The 8,433-nt window shown below is 46.6% G+C and overlaps 1 non-coding gene across 1 annotated transcript; it reads left to right on the plus strand.

Annotated features, from left to right (window-relative positions):
- Nucleotides 1-1,643: 1,643 nt before the first annotated feature.
- Nucleotides 1,644-1,750, plus strand: LOC125589287. Its single transcript, XR_007325475.1, has one exon. It is a non-coding gene; the product is annotated as a small nucleolar RNA R71 (small nucleolar RNA).
- The last annotated feature ends 6,683 nt before the right edge of the window (nucleotides 1,751-8,433 follow it).

Raw genomic sequence — 8,433 nt, forward strand, 5'->3', positions numbered from 1 at the left:
GCCCTTTACCCAAATGGAGATCAATCGTGCCCTCTTTCACCTTAACAATTGCTCCTGCTGTAGCTAAGAATGGCCTTCCAAGAATCAATGGGTCTTGAGCCTACTCACCCATCTCAAGCACCACAAAATCTGTAGGTATCTCATACCTTCCAATCTTCACAGGTAGGTCCTCTAAGATGCCCACAGGGTACTTCACTGAACGATCAGCTAACACCAGAGAGAGTCTACACTTCTTGTACTGAGTGAATCCAAGCTTCTTTGCAACAGACAAAGGCATCACGCTGACACTAGCTCCCAAATCGCAGAGACATTTCTCAAATACCATAGGTCCAAGAGCACAAGGTAGTGTGAAGCATCCTGGATCCTCTAACTTCTCTGGAATATCAAGCCTCTGGATGATGGCACTGCACTCATGGGTAAGAATCATCATGCTTTCCATTTCCTTCTTCATTGCAGCTACAACTTATTTCAGGAACTTGTTGTATTGAGGAATCAACATGAAAGCATCGATGATGGGCATTGCAACCTGAGCTTCACTCATTTGCTTCTCAAACAAAGCTTTGTACTTCTCTAGCAGCTGCCTCTTGAATCTACCAGGGAATGGTAGTTTGGGTTCATAGGGAGGAGGAACAAAAGAATTCTCACTTGCTGGAGCAAGAACTTCACCATCTTTCACTGTTTTCTTCTCTTCCCCCACCTTTCCTTTACCTTTGGCTTCCACAATCTTCTCCAAGATTTCATCATTGATTTTCTCATCAACAATCACCACTTCATCATCTAAGTTGATGGCCACCTCCTCACCTAGTTTCTCAGCATCCCTGGTGAGGGTTGTAGGAGGTAACTGCTTACCACTCCTAAGGGTGATAGCTTTGGCCTCCTTGGGGTTTTGGTCAGATTTTCCAGGTAGAGATCCTTGCTGGCGATTCTGGTGAGTGTTCATGGAAGTAAACTGATTCTCTAAATTCTTGACCGTAGAAGCAAGATGTGAGAACTTGTTGTTGAGCTCATTGTAGCTCCCATCAATCTTGGAATGAAGGTTCTTCAACTCATAACCAACATGCTTCTCACTTCTAGTCTGAGACTCCAAGATTTGTTTCAGCAGGGTGTCAGTGCTGCTCTCTTGAGGAGCAGAGGAACCAGATGAGGGGTTTTGCTGAGGTTGATAGCTGCCTTGCTGGTTGTTTCGAGGCGGATAACCGCTATGTTGGTTGTTGGGATAGGATTTCTGTTGGTAGTTGTTGTACTGAAAGTTGGGCTCTTTTTTGTACCAGCTACCATTGTTGTTGATGAAACACAGCTCTTCCTGACCTTCCAAACCCTCAAGCTCATGGACAACAGGTGGTGTCTCTTGGCTTGGGTTACCAACAAAGTGCAGCTGCTCTTGTGTGGCTTTATCAGCAAGGAGGATGTCTATCTTATCCTGTAGAGCTTTCAACTCCTTCCTCGTCTGCTTATCATCTGTTCGACTGCCTCTGTCGTGGTCTCCACTGTAGACTGCATCACTCTTTACCATGTTGTCAACCAGCTCCTCTGCATCTTCCTCAGTTCTCCCCAAGAAGAACCCATTGCTAGCTGTATCCAGTCTGGCCCTGTACTTAGGAAGAGCACCACGGTAGAATGTGCTCAGCAAGCTCTCTTTAGAGAAACCATGGTGTGGGCATTGAGCTTGGTAGCCCTTGAATCTCTCCCAGGCTTCACTGAAGCCTTCCAAGTTCTTCTGTTGAAAGCTGGAAATCTCATTTCTCAGCTTAGCAGTTCTTGAAGTAGAGAAGAACTTCTCCAAGAATGCTCTCTTGCAATCATCCCAAGTGGTGATAGAGTCGCTGGGTAGAGACTTCTCCCACTGACGTGCCTTATCCCCCAAAGAGAAAGGGAATAGCTTGAGCTTTAAGGCATCTTCGGACACACCATTGGTTTTTGACAACCCACAGTAGCTGTCGAACTTGTCCAAGTGATCAAATGGGTCCTCTAGAGCCAAGCCATGATACTTGTTGTTCTCGATCACGTTGAGGAGTCCTGACTTGATCTCAAAGTTGTTGGCTGCCACAGCCGGTGCTCGGATTCCCAGTCTATGACCATGAATGTTGGGCCGGTCATAAGTACCAATGGGTCGAGCTGCCCGCGGTTGGTGTTCTGCCCCTTGCGGTTGATCTTCCATATCAATATCGAATCTCTGCAAGTGGGCTTGTTGTTCTTCTTCTCTTCTAGCTCTAGCACACTCCCTCTCAAAAGCTCTGATGTCTGCTACTATTGGAACTAGGTTTGATGGACCCCTGCTCCTCAAGTTCATACACCTGAAAGTGAAAGGTAGGTGAAGAAGAAGAATCAGTAACAAAACAAAATTAAAATGACTTAGTCTCAAGCAAGTGACTAAATCTCAATGTTTAAATCTACTCAGAATTTGGCAACGGCGCCAATTTGATGTTAGGAGTTTTCAAGGCTCCTAAGACAAATGTTGTAGTATAGTGAATGTCGAACCAGTTCTGAGGGATATCAAGCACTGAGAATGCAAGTACTCACTTAATCTAAGTGCAACCAATGATTTAGATGAGTTTTAAACTACTACTAATACTAGAAAGCAATTACAGAAGAATACTTTCTTGACTAAGGGAAAAGAGAACTCATGGGTATAGGGATTAGACCTTGGGTGATCAAGTTTCGAACTAAGGATGGCAAACGATCAATCAAACTATCAACCTTAAGCCTAGACACAATTCTAAGCAAGCTCTATGTCTAGATAAATGCTCATTTGCTAACATATCTCAAACATCAAATGTCTTTGGTTGAATAATATGAAAGCAATCATTACTAACAAGTCTATTGGCTATCTTAACACCTTTAACAACAAATGTCTTTGGTAAAGTATGTTAAAAGCTTAGGAGAGTTGTCTCAGGCATTTCATCAAACACCTTGTGGGTGGGAAATGTCTAAAGATCAACTTTTGAGTGGCCAACTCAGAAGATGCATTATGAATACTCTACTAGCAAGGAACAAGAATGATCTACACTAAAACATCCTAGAACTAACCTAATCACCCTTAATCTCCCTAACCCATGAATTCAAAAGGTGATTACTCACTAATCTCCATGATTCCTCTTAAACCCATATTGGATTTCAGATTAATCATGTAGAGAAATAGATAAGAAATCAACAAGAACACAAGATGAAAGCAATGAAATCTGAATCAAAAGAAGTTTTACTAGTTGTTCTCCAGAAAAGAGATTTTTTGCCTGCTGTGGCTTACAAAAGTACTTAACTTAGGTTTTTGGCAATGTAAAACGTGCATAATGAAATGACCAAAAGGCCCTTGAGAAATCATGAATTCGCCAAACAAATAGACGCGGAGCGACCTCGGCACGTCGCTGCGAGAGGTCGCTCCCGGGTCGTTTCTTCGCGAGCGACCTGGCTGTGTCGCTCCGAAGACGTCGCTCTCGGGTCGTCTCCTCGCGAGCGACCTGGCTGTGTCGCTCTGAAGACGTCGCTCTGGGCTTTGTTGGGTGTCGTCTCGCCATGGAAACGCGAGCGACCTTGGAACGTCGCTCTGGAAAGTCGCTCTGGGAGGAGTGTCTCGCGATAGAAACGCGAGCGACCTCTCTACGTCGCTCTGGCAAGGTCGCTCCGGGATGTGTGTCACAGCGACTTCATGTAGTCGCTCCAAGCAGTGCTCGTCCAAAGATCACTCTAATCACCTCCCTTGAGCTCCAAATGTACCCAAATGTCTCCAGGAACTCCATGTGGTACTCCAATACCTAATAGAGACATATGTATGCAAAATGCAACCTAGACATGGCTAAATCCTAATCTATATGATGAAAATGCACATGAATAAATAGATAAAACAATGTGAATATGCAAGATATCACCAAGAACAAATCTACAGATCCAACAGAATCAGAACATGAAGCCCTTAAGAGCCTTAGATTCCAGAGAAGAATCATTAGGGACTACGAGTTCCTACATGATGTACATCGATACCTCAGGGTAGTACGACAAAGAATCGGCCTCCACACCTCAACAAAGGGTCTCGTTCCTCCCGAAGAAGGAATGAAAATAATCGCGGTCTTCACTCGACTACTACCTAGTACAGAACTTTTTCATCCTAGAGTCAGGGCGTATGTTCTTTAGAAGATCATTCTCCAGCTGATATCCAATCATGGGGGCACATAAGCAAGAAGTAAATCAATAATTCGTTTCCTTGCCCCAGTCATGTGACATTCGGATCCAAGAAATATGTGGCTATGCGCCACCAAGCTCCTGCTCCAGGAAGACATATCTTGCTTATCACTGCAATGCGAATCCGAGATCAAGAATTCCAACTTCCGAGCGGGGCAACATATCACTACAGCAGATTTCAACAGATACAAGTGATCTTCACCAGCCGAACCTAGGAGTCTTGCCATCCATCGACATGCAAGGCCAGGATCCTGAATCTCCCTAGGTCAATCGACCTAAACAAGCCACAAGTCTTGGAATCTATCTCGGGGAAATCGATTCTCCTCAACGTTCAAACACGGCCCAGGCTTAAGAAAAACCCATAAAAGGAGACTTCAGAGCGACGTCCTGTTCACGCCAAGCCCAAGGGACATGCCATCGACAAGCCGATGTTGATGCCCACTGAAGCATCGAACGTTTCTCAAACAGGTCTCACGCCAACCAGAGAGAACTACTTCAGGCCACGAGCCCCATTAATAAGTCTTGACATCCAATAGAATGCACCCAAGGTCCTGAATTTCGTCGGGTCATTTCTAAGCAGGTCTAGTACCTGGAAACGTCTACTAGACCGCGGTCTATCCTGGGGAAATTTGTTCTCCTCCAGGTCCGAACACGGTCAAGACCTAAGAAGAACCTGGGAAAGAAGGATTACTGGAGCAATGTCCTGCCCAGGGGAAGCCTGCTGAGAATGAGCAACTCCAGTTGACTTGATTGCACAAGTTATTCCCCAAGTTCGAGGACGAAATCGAGAAATAAGGGGCAAACTGGTTGGGAAAAATCACCAGGCCTCGGGCAGGATATTGGCCTCTAGGTTCCTGTTGAGAAAAGCTCCGGCTCCGACCCTAGCATCTATCCCTGCCTCCAGATCAATAAAAGGGATTACTTTGACAATCGCAGGAATGGTCTAGCACAAGCCATAGTATGCGGTCAAATTTAGTACTCTTGCTAGAGAGCATACTCCCATGCGGGTACGAAGTACATAATGCAAAATACTGCCTGAGGAGCTTACACGCTTACTCTCAGGCAGGGAGCATATTACATATTGTTAGGCGATTTTTGTGTAGGATCTTTGTGAGTACCACGGAACAATGGACAAGACTAGTATTTGTATTGATTTGCAAGTAAGAAAGTAGAAAGAGACGTTGTATTAGATCAAAGAGCTGGAACTACAATAATTTTGAGTAAGAACCCTAGTTCTAGCCGCCTAGCTCTAATCTCTAAAACTCAAACTGTCGATCCCTTGCTTTAGGGTTTAGGTTCCCTTTATATAGTCTTCTTAAGGCGGGCCTTAGTCGGTTGGAGTAGGTTAAAATCTTCAATATTCGGAAATATGGAAGGTTCTCCTTATCTGAAGTTTTCCTTTTCCCGGGGGAAGGGGGGCGGTCCCTGGGACTGGACGCGGAGTACTTTGTAGCGGGGAACTGGGGTACCTCTTAGCGGGGACTAAGAGGCCGGTGTCCTGCCGGGGGTCTGGAGAAATTCAATACCTGAGTATTTTTCCCCAACAGTTTGCCCCTTATTGCTCAATTTCGTCATCGAATTCGGAGAATAACCTGTGCACGCAAGTCAACCGGAGTTGCTCATTCTCAGCAGGCTTCCCATAGGCAAGACATAGCTCCAGTAATCCTGTGATCCCGGGTTCCACTCAGGCTGGAACCACACTCTGAACCCGGGGCAGGATCGGTTCCCTTATTCCAGACCGGGGTCTGGCGCTATTGAACCGCTGATTTCTTGTCGAAGATGGAGAAGCTCTGGGCTTCTGATGGCGTCTTGGAGACAGCGGAGCCTGGAACTTTGATGTTTCCTGAAGAGGAGTTCTAAAGGCTTGATACGTGGGAAATGATCAGGAGGCTGGTGCCCGTTTGGTTGATAATACTTGGTGCTCTTCTTACTCTTCAAAAGCGCATATATTTTATCAAAACTTTCCTTTTTGTAGGAAGGATTTCCCTTTTTTCTGCAAGGACTGGATTTCCTTTTCGCTGTATCCTTCATGCCAGGGATTCTTCAGAATATTTGGGAACATCCCTATTTCCTTTTCTTGCCCCGGAAAAGGGAATGACCCGGATGTATATAAGGACTCGCAATATCTCCTAACTGGCCTCAACCTAACCTCAGCATTGATTCTTAATTGAGAAAGATGAATCCCGAGTTGCTCATGTTTCCGTCCTCACTTGTGGGTGGTCGTCCAAGGCTGCATCGTCCTTTAACCGATCCTTTTTCATCCCATGTTCCTGGGGAGACGTTCCGGAGGCTGATAGTGAAGAGGTTCTGTTGGCGTCCTGGAGAAGGCTCCGTTCTTGTTTCCTCGATGACGGTCCCCGTTCTGAGATTCGAGAGGGAGACCTGGCTAACATGAGGAGTAAGTATGCGATTCATCCTTCAGTGGCGATGAGGAGGCCGACTGAGTTCGAACGCTCTCCAGATGGGGGAGCGGGTGAGGTAGCTGTCTATGAGGTATATCTGGAAGCAGGCTTCCCGGGCGTTATCCCTTCTCTTATAGGCGAAGTATCATCTTTCTTCGGTTTCTGTCCTTCTCAACTTACTCCTCTAACATGGAGGACTTCAATGGCCATCCAAGTGCTTGGGGGAACTCCACGGATTTTCTGTCGGGGTGCATTAGACTTTATACTCTTATTACTTTGCTCCTCTGATGAATAAAGTGGGGTTCTATCACCTTCGATCCCGTGATGTCACCCCTCTGGTCGAAGAACCCTCGAGGGGTGTCAGGGGCAATTACCCCTTGGGGGATGGTTGGAACAGCCGGTATGTGTTCGTGAAGATCCAGGAGCCGGTTGGTTATCCTACGTATTGGCGTACCGTTGGTAAGTTGAGAAGGACAGAAACCGAAGAAAGATGACACTTCGCCTATGAGAGAAGGGATAACGCCCCGGAAGCCTGCTTCCAGATATGCCTTATAGACAGCCACCTCACCCGCGATGGCCGCCGATGCCAACAGACAAGCCAAACACTGCGACCAGTGTCAGAGGCACACTCCAGTTTCCAAGCTCTTTCCGGAGAACCTCAAATCGATAAGCTCGCAGTGGCCCTTCAGAAAGTGGGGCATGGACATAGTAGGGAAATTCCCTATGGCGCCGGGGCAGAAGGTCTTCCTTATGGTAGTCACTGACTACTTCTCCAAGTGGGTTGAAGCAGAAGCACTCAACCGGATAACAGACCTCCAGATCCACAAATTCCTGTGGACAAACGTAATCACTCGCTTCGGGGTCCTCCACGAGATCGTCACCGACAATGGACCCCGGTTCACGAGCCACAAATTCAAGGAATTCTGCAAGAACTGATGCATAAAGCTCACCTTCGCCACACCCCGACACCCCCAGTCTAACGGACAAGCCGAGTCCACGAACAAAACTGTGGTCAACATGATTAAAAATCGACTGAAGGGCTCTCACGGTAAGTGAACGAAAGAACTACACGGAGTCCTGGGCCTACCGGACCACTCCAAAAACAGCAACAGGAGAAACTCCCTACTCGCTGGTCTACGGCTCTAAAGCCATAATACCCACGGAGATGCACGTGACAACAACAGTCTCAGGAGGAGAACAATGAGCTGATGGCACTGAGCCTCGACATGCTCTATGAAAGAAGAGAGGCTGCTCGGCTAAGAAACTGGTCCTACCAGCAAGACGTCGCCAGGACATACAACAAAAAATGTCAGAACCAGGACCATCCAGAAAGGGGATTGTGTTCTACGACGAGCAGAAAAAACAACGGGGAAACTCACCCCCGGGTGGGAAGGACCCTATAAGGTAATCGAGGTGCGGAGAGCAGGCGCCTAGAGGCTGCAAGATAACAAAGGTAAAATACAACCCAATTGCTGGAACTCCAGAGACCTCCGATCCTGGCCAACCCTTGCAAAAAGTGGCACGCCTACAAAATCAAAACATGAATGAGTATGTGCAAGCCTGAGTATGCTGTCGAAACTACCTAAAACCCCTGTGCAGCCTACGGCGCATTGGGGTCCCTAGAGTACCAATGTGAAAAGTACGTGTATTAAAACGCTACGAGCTACACAATACAGGGAACACATGGTATATTTATTGCAAAGGTGTTGTGAAATACAGGGATCAATAAAAATCCTGCTTCTCCAGACGTGGAAAGCAGTGAAGCCTGGCACTTGGGTTATGTTGGGGTCGAAAACGGTTACGACGAAGTTAACGTCCAAATCCCCGAAGAAGAAAAACCTAGAAACCTTCTTCGACA

This window comes from Brassica napus, chromosome C6 (genome assembly GCF_020379485.1).
Source record: "Brassica napus cultivar Da-Ae chromosome C6, Da-Ae, whole genome shotgun sequence".
NCBI classification, from domain to species: Eukaryota; Viridiplantae; Streptophyta; class Magnoliopsida; order Brassicales; family Brassicaceae; genus Brassica; species Brassica napus.